Source organism: Rutidosis leptorrhynchoides, chromosome 9 (assembly GCF_046630445.1).
Source record: "Rutidosis leptorrhynchoides isolate AG116_Rl617_1_P2 chromosome 9, CSIRO_AGI_Rlap_v1, whole genome shotgun sequence".
Taxonomy (NCBI): Eukaryota; Viridiplantae; Streptophyta; class Magnoliopsida; order Asterales; family Asteraceae; genus Rutidosis; species Rutidosis leptorrhynchoides.
The window spans coordinates 313579602-313595990 of record NC_092341.1 but is presented as its reverse complement, the minus strand read 5'-3'; positions in this window follow the sequence as shown (position 1 = coordinate 313595990).

Genomic DNA, 16389 nt, shown 5'->3' with positions numbered 1-16389 from the left:
CGGGTTGTTATAGTACCTGCCCGTTAAAAGAATTTCGTCCCGAAATTTAGTTGTTGCCACCTGTCGGTGTTGTTTGTAAATAGGTGAGGATATTTTCGTTTTACTTGATTTTCACGTTCCCAGGTATACTCGGGGCCTTGCGTGAATTCCAACGGATAGAATATTGTTTTGTTTCAAGAGTTTAAATCATACGAAATAAATTCTATAGGTTCTTCTATGAAGTGAATTTTATCATTAATGCGGAGGTTATCTAAAGGATTTAACAAGAGTGTCATTGATTAGATTTTCTTAGAAAGAGATGATGATGCTATACACGCATTTCAATACACATGAACTGTGTTATGAATAATAGTGAGCTTATTTAAACCTTGAGAGTTTATGCCACAATATTAGGGTAGACAAAACAGAGAGGAGTTCATGAAAATCATAATCATGGAATTTGATAGAGATCGCCATTCTTTACAACAAGAATGATGAATATGAGTTGAAAATTAGAGTTTTATCAACATTGGGTAATATGGATGAAACGATTCTATTACAGGAAGAGTATAAACTAAGTTATCGTAAAAGATTGAAATGAGGAAATTAAATGTTCGCCTTAACTTTTGACGTAGTCATAGTTGACTTCCGGAATTCAAGGGATTTAAGAAAATCTTCGTAATCTGTATAAGATTAAATTCTACAGTAATTAAGGAAATTAGGATTTTCTTTAATTATATGCGGTGAATTTCCTGGATTTGAAAGGATCCGTTCATATACATTATAAACGATTCACAATAGTTTATTACATCACGAGGTATTTGACCTCTATATGATACAGTTTACAAACATTGCATTCGTTTTTAAAAGACAAACTTTCTTTACATCGAAAATTAACAGGCATGCATACCATTTCATAATATCCACTATTCAACTATAGGTGACTTAATAATAATCTTGATGAACTCAATGACTCGAATGCAACGTCTTTCAAAATATGTCATGAATGACTCCAAGTAAGATCTCTAAAATGAGCTAATGCACAGCGGAAGATTTCTTTAATACATGAGAATAAACATGCTTTAAAGTGTCAACCAAAAGGTTGGTGAGTTCATTAGTTTATCGTAAACAATAAAATTCATCATTTTAATAGACCACAAGATTTAAATACAGTACACCTATCTCGTGTACAAAACCATATTTTCATAATGCTTAGCAGAGTAGGTTCGTATCCTTTTCTCCCCCGTAGGTTGCTTCGCGATTTTTAATATCATTTATAAATATAATCTCATATCAGGCATTTCGCACGGCATAGAGATAAAATTCATTCATACGAACTACAAACACCTGGTAATCGACCTTAACAAAATGCATCTAGAATATCCCCCGCATACCGGCATTCCGCACGGTCATGCAAAAAGCATACAATCAGGCCACTCTTTTAAATATGATGCTTGTGTACACCTCACAAACAAATCATATCTTTTAAAGCTGGCGGTTGTATACCTATTTCGAAGTACTAAAGCAGTTCAAATTCTCTGACTGAGGCTCGTTAGTGCCCATAGATCTATCTTTAGGATTCGCGTCAATTAGGAGCTCGGTTTCCTAATTCTTAGATTACCAGACTATAAAGGGGTGATATTCGGTGTACTCATAACTCATTCGTAGAATGTTTTTAAGTACTTGTGTCTATTTCGTCAAACATTTATAAAAATATTTCATGTATTCGCAGTTCAAAAATATATTTCAAAAGCATTTAATAAAGCAGTTGTAAAAACAGCGCATGTATTCTCAGTCCCAAAAATATAAAGAGTAAAAGGGAATCAAATGAACTCACTATACTGTATTTCGTAGTAAAAATACATATGAAGACATTGACAACTGAACAATGCAGGATTGGCCTTGGATTCACGAACCTATGTCATTTGTATATTCATTAATACATATAACCTTAATCGAACGACTTCATATATTATAACTTTATATACTATTTATTTGAGGTGTATATATATTTAAAAATGATTATTATTTATATAGTTTTAAAAATACCTAATTTGTTATATATGGATATTTATTTAAAGGTTGTTAATATAATTAATTCATACTTATATGTAATATGACTTTTAAGTATATTTTTTATATACATGATAATATATAAATAAAAATTGTAGTTGATTATAATTATAATAATTTTTAATGTTAATAATACTAATACTGATAATCCTATCAATAATACTTATGTTAATGATAATAACTCTAATACTTATATAATGATAGTAATACTAATGTTTATGAATATAAATTGTATTATTTCCATAATAATAATAATAATAATATTAATCATACTCACAATAATGATATTAATTCTAAAATGGTAAAATTTATATTTCTAGTAATACCTATAAGGCTATAATACTAATGATAACATTAATAATAATAATATTATTAATAATTATACTTACATAATCATAAAAATAATAATAAGTGATAAATAATAATAATAATAATAATAATAATAATAATAATAATAATAATAATAATAATACTAATTGATATTTAACACTTATTTTAGTGATGAAACTATATTTTTAATGATAATAATAATATTAGTTGTAACAATAATGGTAATAATATTAATTGTACTAATAATCTTGTTAATAATAATAATAATAATTACCTAATAACAACAATAATAAATAATAATAAGAATAATCAAGTAATAACATTAAAGATAATAATAATAATAATATTAATAATAATAATAATACATATTAAAATAATAATACTACCTTAGAAGCTTTAAAAAAAATTCTGCTTCTATCAAGGATTGAACCCTCGATCACTTGCCAAACCGTCAACACCCTAACCATTGAACCAATTTAATTTATCTGCTTAAAACCCATTCCAGTTTAACTTAAACTATCCTGCCATTTCTCTCTTTCTCCTTCAATTCATCATCGACCAGTGATCGAACCAAATCATAAAGCTAATTTACGTTTATTTTAGATTATATAAACGAATCAGAATGCTTCTTCATGTTTCATTTTAATTGACAGAAAAGAATTTTAATTAAAATAAATCGATTTCAGTTATGAAGAACACAACATGAACTCAAACTTTGATTATGATTTCAAGATCGTTTTAGACTATGGTTTCTACGTGAAAAAGGTTCCTAATCATACCTATAAACTTTCTGGATCATCAATTGATCCATAAACATTGAAATCAATTCGAATTTTACTATGAACAAATGTTTTGACTTTTTGATTTTAAACTTTGACTCAACAATTTGGATTCGATACAAAAAATTGGAACATGAAACTTTACAGAAAGTTTAAATAGATGAATCCCAACATGACTGCATTATTACATTTTTGAAATTCATTTGCAATCATGGTATAGATTAAACGAAACCAGAACAGGGGACAGGAACGGATGTTTTTCAAATTTTCAGTTTAAATTCGCTTAAAGGAGGACTGCTAAAAGTGTTTGAAGGTGATAATTGATAATGTAAAGTCTTTAAGTATTAATCACGTTTGAAGTTGATCGTTTTGTAATATACTTGCAGTCGACCATAAATTAATTAGTACAGAAAGATAAAAAAAATAAAATAAAAATAAAAGAAGATAGAGATTATTAACATATTTTGGATTATATTGATGTCTGATTTCTGGTTCGTACGAAGATTGGGAATTGTAGAATCAATTAACCACAGTTTGATTGAGACTCCAAACAGAAAGGGGATCCTATAAACAATTTCGTAGGGTTAAACATATTTATATAATTTATATTCATATAATTGTATTTATATTTATATATATATTTGTATATATATTTATATATATAACTGTGTTTATATATATCTGATTATAATTCTTAATTTTGGAAATTAACAAGTATAGATATATTACTACTATTAATAATACTAATAATAATAATATTATTGAAAAGGGGATTAGTAATAATAAATGATAAATAATAATATGATAATATTAATACTAATATAAATGATAATTTTTAGTAATAATAATAATTAATGACATTCGAACTATAACTAAGTTATACTTTTAATTATCCTTACAATAATATTTATACTTATAGATTATAATCAATCTTATTAATAAATATAAATACAATAATAATACTCTTTAATATTATATATAATAGTAATACAAACATAATAGTAATAGTAATAATACTATTATTAATGAAATATATAATATTATTATTAACCATAATACTAATTATACTAATAACAATAATACTGGTAATAATAATATATCAATTTATATATATCAACTTTTATATTTATATATAATCTATTGATTATGATAATGTATCTAACACTGATAAAAATGTTAATATTATTAATGGTACTAATAATATTATTAGTTATAACAATACCAGTTTTATTAATAATAATTATATTAACAATAATAATATAACAATTTATACTTATCAAGTTTTCATACACACACACACACACACACACACACACACACACACACATATATATATATATATATATATATATATATATATATATAATAACATATACTGAATATTTAGTATTTATACCTTACAATATAGAAATAATCATATATATATATATATATATATATATATATATATATATATATATATATATATATATATATATATATATATATATATATATATTCATAATAATATTATATATATATTTATATAATAGTAACTTAATTATTCTATTTATTATTTTATATTTTTAATTCCAATTGATTAAATGTACCTTATTAATTCAAAATATTATATATACACTTATATTTATATACATATGTATTTATTAGCAATTAATGGTTCGTGAATCGTCGGGGAATAGTCGTAGGTCAATTGAATATATTAAACATAGTTCAAAGTTTTTAAGATTTCAACATTACAGACTCTGCTTATCGTGTCGGAAACATATAAAGATTAAGTTTAAATTTGGTCGAAGATTTCCGGGTCGTCACAGGATTGCTGTGTCTGGAATTTTGCTATAAATTAGCTTCTTCCGTTTCATAATCTTCACCACTTCTATACTTTCTTCCCCGATTCATACTTCCAAAAAATTCGTCATTATGCTTCATCCAGTCCTAATTCTGGATATAGTCCTGACTTTAATATCTATCGTGCTTCTTTTTCATCTGTCGTCGGAAGAGTTAGTTTACTTCTACTATGCTCTTGGATTTATTGTGTTTTTAGTTCTCTCGTGTCTTTATATTGCTATACGCATTGATATACACGGTTTGTAATTTCTATGTTATTATTGGGCTTTATATTTTCCTTTATATTTAGGAGCTCCATGCTTTTGCTTTTCCTTCCCGTCTTCAAGTCAAGCGAATAATGGTCCAGAATTCGTAGGTATGGAGTTTCGAATGATCACAATATACAAAGCAGAAAAGAAAGATAATAGCACGATTTGATTTGTCAAATTACCAGAATATCCGAAAAAGACCGAATCATCAAGAAAAATATTTTCTTGATATGTTTAGAGGTTAAATAGAATGAAAGAGTTATGTAACATGGCAAATGATGATTATAAAGTCTATGAATCATCATCTTCCATTAAAAATTTAACATGACTTACTGTAATATAATCACGTTGGCCTGACGTTCTTATATTATACTAACTCATTCTTCAATTTCCAACACTACTTCAAATCATTCATAATTTAAACTTGAATTTTATAGAATATAGAAACTAAAACAGTTTCCTTTATTATGTAACACAGATAGTGCGAAGTGATAATTAATTGCGGACAAGAATAGTTATGAAGATATCTTTAGAAATATAGAGGATATTTATAACGAAAGATATGATGATATCTTAGAATTTTCTAAGATCAAATGATAATGAGGAAAATTCTTCTGTAAGGATTTAGAATACGTAAAGAGATCTTTTGTGATTTTCATCAGAAATTGAATCATCTAGATTCTTTGGGTATAGGTTTAATCCTTGTGGTTTGTCCACAGCCTCCTTCATGGCTTGCTCAATCCGTTTTTCAGTTCCAAATTTTCTTTTGAGCTTATACCACTATTTATTATCAAACTTTTGGCCATTAAGACCATTTACAGCTTTTGCTGCTTCCTTAGCATTCTTAAGGTTAACGAATCTGAATAATAGGTTATAGTTCTGAGGTGTTTTCAAGAATTTGGAGTTGAAGTGTTTATGCGTAGAATGTATCCATCAATGAATCTAACGGTTGACGAATTGACATTGTTGATTTCAAAAGTAATGATAATTTCGGTGGTTTGATGTGATAATTCATCGCAGAATACGAATGAACATAATTCATGAATGTAGTGATCTTTAGAAAGATAACACCTACTAAAGTTTTACTTGAATTCTGATATGTCAAAATCAGAATATGTAATTGAATTTGTATGAAAATGGTTGTTCTTTGGTGCGCGGATACATATATTGCTGGATGTAAGTAGTATAGTTACTGACTATTGAATCAGAATTGAAGAATGTACGGTGTAACATATTAATGTGAAAGCTAAATATTTCTTGGGTATTACCTAGCCGTTAAAATATTTTCACAATTAACAGTTTGTACAAATGAATTTTTAATTACAATCTTTATGAAGATATACGTTTATATATGTATTCTTCAGACATAATATAGATTTAATGAGTTAATATAATATTAAACTCATTTGATTTGGAACGAGAATAAATAATCTTCAAAACTTGAGAGATTACATAATCGTCGCGGAATATTTCTTTAATGAAGTTATGAATCAATACTTCATCGTTCATTGTTATTGATATACCTCGGTATATGATGTTGGTGCTCGTGGAATTCTTGTGAAATTCGCAAGGCACGAATCATGTTTTCTAAAAAGTTTCGAGTACATCGAAAATGAAAGTATACAATTAAACATGTATTCGAATAATACACTTGGTTTATTATCTAATGGAATCCATTGATTTGAAACAGAGATTGTAGTTAACGATGGTTAAGTCGTTAACGATGGTTAAGTCGTTAACGAAGGATGTACATCGTAGCATATTAGTGATATGAATTAACCAAGTAGTACATACTAGTTAAGATTCACACGTAATAGCTTAGTACGAAAAGATTTATTATTGTTCCAAACCATATATATATATATATATATATATATATATATATATATATATATATATATATATATATATATATATATATATATATATATATATATATATATATATATATATATATATATATATATAATTCTTCGGGAAAAATGAGTTAATACATCTTAACTCATTATTACTAATATTCCTTGGTATTTATGGGGCGTATGATGTTGATGTTTGAGGTACTGAGTGTGATGTTGAGGCGTGGGATGCGGATGTTGTTGGTGGTGATGCTGATGGTACTGGTGGTGCTAGTTATGCTGCTGGTGTTGCTTGTGGTACTTGGGTAGTAGGTGTGAGCCTAGCTTCCAAATCGTGCACTGTCTCCTCCAGGGTTTCTACTTTACGCTCGAGTCTATGGATTTATTCTACCCATTCCTTCGTAAGGTTTGTCAATTCTTGATATTTAGTTCGAAGTCTTCTAACTTCTTCTAATAACCCTATCTGGTTAGAATTCGGGAGTAGAGGACGAATACTGTCTTGGGTTTCATCGAGTCGACCTTCGAGGCTGAAAATCCTTGCGAAAAGAGTGAAAACGATATTGCGAACAGGTTCGCCGGTAAGCGGATCGAGTACTCTGACGTTTGGTGGTAAGTTTGGCTCGTGATAAGGAGTACCTTCTTCATTTCTCCATAGGGTGAGTATTTCGCGAACCCATCCCCATTTTCTGAAGAAATCACGGTAATTGATCGGTGGGTGTGCTCCCGTCACGCTATCTTCGGAGCTAGAGGAACTTGAGGAATCGGGTGAGAAATCCATATTATGTGTTTGGAATAGGGTTTGATATGAAATGGGTGTTGGACACTGAATGATATATTCGTCTCCTTGAATACGTATATATAGCAAAAAGATTTCCGTAATTTACGGAGGAAATTTAGGAAAAGTGTTAGACAAAGTCTATTGGGATAGATATGATAAGATATGATTTGTCTATACTCTATTTATGCAATAATTGCAGTATGACGTGTCTAGATTAACAATAATAAGTATGTAATCAGATAAACTTTCGATTAAAGACTTTCAATTCGTAATGGCCTATTCAGGTCTAGGGGCTTGAGCTATAGGATCCTTTAAATCGACAATCCAAACCCTTCCATTCTAGAGTTTCGTAGACGCCACCCGTTAAGAAAGTTCAATGATCAAAAATAACGAGAAAACAAAAATTTAAAAGTAATGAATATGAATAGTGATGACATTATGATGTTTATGAGTTATCGAGAATCTTTATGAGTCAATATTGACATTTTTCGGTTCGCAAACCAATGCACAAAGGCATAAGGCACATAGGTACGTGATATAACAAGGAGGTTATATACGTGTGAGTATGAGTAGTAACAAATATAGAAATTTCAAAAATCATGGATGACATTTCATGTAAATACATACGTAATACACAAAACCATGATAGATGACATAGGAATGTCAAGAATTTCAGAAATCCTGAGTGACATCTCTCGGTTTCACCAATCGAGGTGATCTTATAAAGATAATGCACGTGAGTTATAGAATTTTTTGAATCACAATGGGAGTTCCTCCCGAAGTGACAGAATAAGAGATATGTATATGTATAATGCAAGTAATAATATTTTAAAGCTAAAGGTCATGCTGTAGACTAGACTTTAATGCACCCTATAAATCTGGGTTATCCATGAGAATTTCAGATAACATGTCCTAGATGACTCACTCATCAAAATTTGATTTTTATAAATTGGCCCAACGATTAAACGAACGCGATTCGAGAAAAATACCTCTACACAAATTAAATACGCGAGAAGAATAATAATTCAAGAAATAAAATATAGGAATATTTTATTAACTCATATGACATCGGAATATCGTATTAAAATAATTCAGATTTGGAAATCTCGAAAGTCTAATCGTTGGTTTGGAAACCGAGACGATTCATCGAATAAAAACGTTATACGTAGGAACGTACAAACACATAGTCACACCTTTTTATTTAATAACTAATATAGGAATATTAGAATATAATTTAGTCACATAAAATGACTTCATAAAACCTTTTAAAATTTTGAGACTCATAATCATAAGTTTGCTTATTGAGTCGAAAGCATTCAATCATATAGAGAATTGAATTAAAAATAAGTTGAAATTTTCTGGCAAGAAATGATAAGTAAAATTTAAAATAAACACGTACGGTCAAAGTCCAGACTCACTAATGCATCCTAACAACTACCGGTTAGACACACTAATGCAAATTCTAGTTCACTAAGACCAATGCTCTGATACCAACTTTAACACCTCGTCAAAAACCATTAACGGCGATGTTAACTCTGGTCCCAGTGCTTGGCTTGACTTCTATGTAACAGCAAAGTTTTACAGCAGAAGCAAAAAGTACCTGAGAATAAACATGCTTAAAAAGTCAACACGAGGTTGAGTGAGTTCATAGGTTTGTCATAATTAATGATTTTGATGATAGTAATAGATCACAAGATTTAAGTTTCCATAAATATCCTTACACCGCATTGTAATAAAAAGATTCTACAACCATGGGCACCTGGTAACAGCCTTAACGATAATAATATAATAATGAATATCCCTGATGTCTATAGAGCACCGAATCAAGTGCGATAAATACCCTCGAAGTACTAAACATCCGTTGACTGCTAGCATGACTAGCCTGGATGGGGTTGTCAAACCCGATAGATCTATCAATAGGATTCGCGCCTACGGTACAGATACCAATAGATTACGTTACCAAGCTAGGGGAATATTTGTAATTCTAACCCACGTAGAATTAAGTTTAGTACTTGTATCTATTTTGTAAAACAGATATAAAACATTGCATGTATTCTCAGCCCAAAAATATATATAAAAAGGGAGCTATGAAAACTCACGATACGATAGTTTGTAGTAAATATGTGTATGACGGCACTGAACAAGTGCAGAGTTGTCCTCGGATTCACGAACTTATATCAAGTATATATATTAACACATATACTCATAATCGAATAAGTTTATATATATTATTTCAATTGTTATATATTTCTGTATATATATACTTATATATATATATATATTCTATATATAAGTATTTATTTAATAAAATAATATTAATAATGATAATGAATAATGAGTTTATATATAAGTTGTTTTGTTTTCATAATAATAATAATAATAATAATAATACTAAAGTGGTAACTAATACTTATATTAGTAATAATAATAATAATATTAGTAGTAAAAATAATAATAATAATAATAATAATATAATAATAATAATAATAATAATGATAATAACAATAATAATAATAATTATAATAATAATCATAATACTAGTAATAATAATAATAAGAATAATAATAAAAATATTTGATAAGGAAACTAATACAATATTTAATAAGAGTTTAATTGCACAGACACCCAATTTAATCATAGCAATATTTATGAAATCGGTTTTTATGAATTATTAACAAACGAAAACACTTGTATCTGTTTAACAGAAAAAAATAAAAACAGATAGCAGTAGCTGCTGTTCTTCGAAGAAGAAAAAAATATAAACTCAAAATTAAGTTTCGAATTCTAGTTCGTTTTAGATAAAGATTACAACACGAAAAAGATTTTAAATCACTCCTATAAACTCTTTGAATCTTCAATTTCAACTGAAACACAAAAACAAACTTGAATTTTTCGATGAACACTTAGTTGACTTTTTGAATTTTAAAGTTTGACTCAAGAATTCGAACACGATAGGTAAAATTGAGACTCGAGATTTTCCATATAGTTTAAGTGATAGATTACTAACCAAACTGCTTTTCCATATTTTTAAATTGAAAACGAAATCGATCAAATGCTAAAAAGCTATGGCGACAGAGTACAAACGGGTTTAAGAAAAAAATATAAATAATATATCTTGTTAAATTTGGTAATTGCTGAGAGGAAGTCGAATGAATTTGTTTAACAACTGAACAGATTGATTTATAATGGATTAAGAGTTGATAGGAAACAAGATTATAACCAGTAGAGGTATAAAAATATATATCACGATTGATTAAATAATAAAAAAATCATCACGATTGAAAAAAATAATAAAAAATAGATATACAGATCACGATTTTAATATAAAAATATAAAAATATATTAAAATAGATTTAATAAAAAATATTTAAGATTGGTACATTGTTTTTTACTTTTTAATTTTATGTTTAATTGATAATTGATATTATTATTAAATATATTAATAATAATACTAATAATAATAATAATAGAATTAATAATAATATTAATAATAATAATAATACTATTAATAATAATTATGTTACTAATATGTATCATTAATAATAATGATAATAATAATTATTAATAATAATGTTAATAATATTAATGATAATAATAATATTAATGAAAATATTAATAAGTTGTTTTATAATGACTATATCAATAATTATAGAATTTTTAATAATTGTAGTAATAATAATATTGATATTAATAATAATGATATTTCATTATATTAATATTAGTGATAAGTACAATACTAGTAATAATAATATTAGAAATGATAATAATGTTAGTAATGACAATAATAATAATAATAATAATAATAATAATAATAATAATAATAATAATAATAATAATAATAATAATAATAATAATAATAATAATAATAATCATAATATTACTAATATTGATAATGATAATGATTGTAAAAATAATTAATGATAATATTATTTTAAAACAATATTAATAATAATACTAATACGTAATTATTTACAAATAATTGTTCGTGAATCGTCGGAATTAGTCGATGTTAAGTGAAATCGTGTAAAGAATTTGTGTAAATTTTGTCGGAAATTTCCGGGTTGTTATAATTACAATTAACCATTCCCGCTCGACTTATAATTTCCTCAGCTTATTTAGATTGACTCAAAAATAGCCCGTTGGTATGTCTGGTGACCGAAATACCAAGAAAATAACTAAGTGGCCCCAAGTCCTTCATTGCAAATTCATTTGCAAAAAGAGATTAAAGTGGTGCGAAGCTTGGCTGATGAAGTGACGAGTATTATATCATCGACATATAGTAGTAAGTAAGCTGTTTCGTGACCACTAGTGTAGACAAAAAGTGAATGATCTGAGCGACTATGAGAGAAACCGATTGAGGATGCAAACGTAGCAAATCTTTGGTACCAAGCACGAGGTGCTTGCTTTAATCCGTATAGTGACCGTTTTAGTAAGCATACATGATCCGGCTTTGTAGAGTCACGAAAACCATATGGTTGATGCAAGTAGACAGTTTCGTTGAGGGATCTATGAAGAAAGGCATTTTTTACATCTAGTTGATTGATATGCCATGACTTGCATAAAGCAATAGTAAGCACTAGTCGAATGGTGGCCGGTTTAACGACGGGACTAAACGTTTCATTACAATCAACACCAACAGTTTGTGACCAACCGTCACCAACTAAACGAGCTTTGTAACATTCCAAGGATCCGTCTGATTTTAATTTGTGCCTTAAAATCCACGTACAACGAATAACATGCATATTAGGGGACCGCGGGACAAGTTTTCAAGTATTATTATCGATTAAGGCTTTGTATTCGTCGACCATGGCCATGTTCCAATGAGGGTCGGCTAAGGCTTCTTTAGGTGTTTTTGGGATGGGAGATATAGTGGTGTCGGAAGAAAGATTAAAGGGAATTTTTGGTTTATGAATACCGGTCATGATACGAGTGACTATGTGCGATTAGGTGGAGGTGTACTTAAGGATGTACTGATCGAATTTGAGACGGGAGAATTAAGTTGTGAATTGTTGATCAAAGGAGAGGTTATAGGTGTGGATTGCGCATTAATGGGACTAGGGGGACTGACTTCAGTAGGATTAGTAGATTGAAGTGGGACAGAATGTTTTGAATGGTCACGTATAGGACTAGTAGGTGTAGATGGGCTTGCAGTATTAGTGGGTGATGAACTTGTAGTTTGTAAGTTTGGGCCAGTGGAAGTAGTATCAGATTGGTTTGAACCAGGGTAGACATGAGGGATGGATTTGTGAAGTACGGATTAATGGGATCAGTAAGTAATTTGTAATTAGAAAGAGGTGAAGTGGTATTTTTGGAGAAGGGAAATTGAGTGTCATCAAACATGACGTTGCGAGAGATAATGAATTTTTGTGAGGTTAAGTCGTAACATTTATATGCACGATGATTAAGTGGATATCCTAAGAAAATGCATGGAACGGAACGAGATTGAAGTTTATTGATGGTATGAGAGGGGAGTAAAGGGTAGCAAAGACAACCAAAGGTGCGTAGATGAGTGTAAGATGGTATTCGATTGTAAAGACATCGAGTAGGAGAAATGAAGTTTAAGGTTTTAGTAGGTAATATATTTAAGAGGGTAAGTAGCCATTTGTAATGCGTGAGGCCAAAATGAGAGTGGTATGGATGCATGAGAGAGGATAGTTCGCATGATATTGTTAACTGCATGAATTTTGCGTTCGGATTTCCCGTTTTGTGGCGAAGAATAGGGACAAGAGAAACGAAATTGCATGCCATGTTTTTCACAAAATTGGTGGAAATTTTTTATTTTGATATTCGGTCCCGTTATCATATTGAAAAGTTTTTATAGATTTTTTGAATTGAGTGGTGATGTATTTGTTGAAAGTAAGAAAGGTAGAGTATACATCGGACTTGTTAATTAGTGGATATGTCCACAAAAAATTAGTGAGATTGTCGAGAAAAATTATATAATAACGATGTCCAGTTGTGCTAGGAACCGGAGAGGTCCATAAAGCACTATGTACGATATCAAATGGTGCTAAAGTAGTAGTAGTAGTAGAAACAAAAGGCAACTTTATTTGCTTGCCAAAAATACAAGATTGACAAACAGAATGTAAAGATTGTTTATTACAAGAAATAAATTGTTTATTATGAAGAGAACGTAAGATGTCGTTGCCCGGATGTCCTAGACGATGATGCCATATGTTCGGAGATAAAGCAGCAAACGTGGATGATGGAGATAGGTGGCGCAACATGGAGTTGGTGATAGGGTAGAGGTCGCCTGTACTGTTACATCTCAGAACCGACTTGCCCTCCGGGAATTCCTTCATAGTAAAACCAAAAGGGTTAAATTCCAAAGAAATATTATTATCAGTTGTTAAACGGCGAATAGAAACGAGATTTTAAATTAGTTTAGGAGAGTGTAGAATATTACGTAAATAAAGAGGACTGGATAAATTAGTGATAGTGGATTTACCGAAACCCTTAATAGGTATGCCATGGCCATTCCCGACGATTATATTTTTACATTGCCTTAAAGGATAATAAGACTCGAGGTTACTTGAATTCGCTGTCACGTGAGAGGTAGTGCCAGTGTACATGTACCAAGTATCATCGGGTGGGTTAAGTGTCATTGTATGCATGGCGCTTTCGATATCGGTTGGAATGTAATTAGGAGAAGCTGGAACAGTTGAAAAGTGGGCTTGTGTTGGCCGTGGACCCAGTATACCAGGCTGAGAAGAGTTATTGGGCCTGGCCCAAGTGCTAGTGGGATATGGACATGGAGGGGTAGTCCATTGGTAATTAGAAGCCTAAGGAGGAGATGGATAAGTCCATTGGGGTTGAGCTGGCCACTGTAGAGCGTAAGAAGTGGGGGAAAAAGAACCCCGACCTCGCCCTTTGTTGCTTCTACCTCTATAATTTGAAGAACCCCGACCCCGACCACGATAGGTGTTATACCTGACAGGTTGATTGCTGGTCTGAACGAAAAGCTGAGATACGTCATTGGTGGGTGTCGGCGGTTTTCTGGTGGCGGCGGTGAGTGCTGTAGCATTTGGGTTCGAATTATGAACAGTTTGCTTGTGCTTGTGTGTTTCTTCCAAGATCAATTTCGATCTGGCTTCATAAAACGATGGTAATTTGCTCTTTTGAGTGAGATAGGTACCGACGGTATCGAAGTTGTCATTCAGTCCAACAATTAATTAGAGTACATTTCGATCGTCTGAAACTTTGTCACCAACATTACGGAGTTGATCAGTAAGAACTTTGATTTCCTGGCAATAGGCGGCACAATTGGGAAAATCATCAACACGAATTGTGTTGAATTGACGCTAGAGGTAAAGAGCTCTTGTATTTTTATTATCTTGAAACAAACTTTCTAATCGGGTCCATGCATTGGCTGCAGTGGATTAGTCTTCAAGAATGTTGCTTAGTAACGCAGTAGAGACGGTGCCATAGATCCACTGAAGGACTATGGCAACTAGGCAAGACCAGAGCGCAGTTTGTGTAGGGTCAGGTATGTTGGTAGCGGCTGATGTAGAAGATGAATCGGGTGTGATAGGAATGATGTGATCACAGACATCATAAGCCCTGCAGTGTGTTTTAAATAGACGAGCCCAGGAATTGTATTGAGGATTATCAAGGTCTAGGGTGATAGGTATCATTTTTTTAATATTAGAGATAGAAAGGGCAGGATGAAATTTCTCTGCCATGGTGATTAATTAAGGATAAGGGTGAAGAAACTGAAGATAATCGGCTGCTAGATTTGATTAAGAAGATAGGGATAGGCCTGATACCATGTTGAATTAGCGGACGCTTTTTGATACAAAAATTTGTGTACTGTGTTATTTGATGTTAATGGACAGTAACTAACTTGATTTGCCTTATGTTCAGGTGATAAGGATAAAGAAGCCGCTCAGTAATAGATTATCTGAGCTGGTTACTGGTAATTGGTGAGTGGGACTAACTGGAGTATATAGTATTGAGTAGCATATTATGATTGTCATTTTTGTTAGATATACTTGCTACTACTGTTAGTTAGTATGTTGTGTTGACTGTATGTTAGTTGATGCTTGTCTGCTGGAGCCTAGTGCATCCCTATTGTGTGGTAGTCTCGGTAGGAGAGATCAACCCGTGGGTTGGGTTCCTCATGTGGTAGCCTAGAAAATCGAGGTGTATATATATGTGAATGACACGTCCGTCGCGTGTGGATTATATATATACAAACGGTGGTGGAAGAACTTCTGGTAAGCCCCAGTCCGATCAGCCGGTGGTTAATGGTTTGGCCGAGCCACCAGAGTCTCTGTAGACGGCACTTAGGTGATGTTTGTGAGTTAGATTTTGTGACATGATTAGTATGAAGGTTCCTGTATACTATTGCTTGTAGTTAGTCGTACTCACTTAGCTTCGTGCTAATTCCCCTCCATCTCCTCCCTGCAGGTTGTTAGCTTTTGTAAGTGATGCATTTTGGGGAGAAGACGGGCATGTCGATGTTATGTTTGACTATGAAGAAACTCTGATGTGTCTTTTCC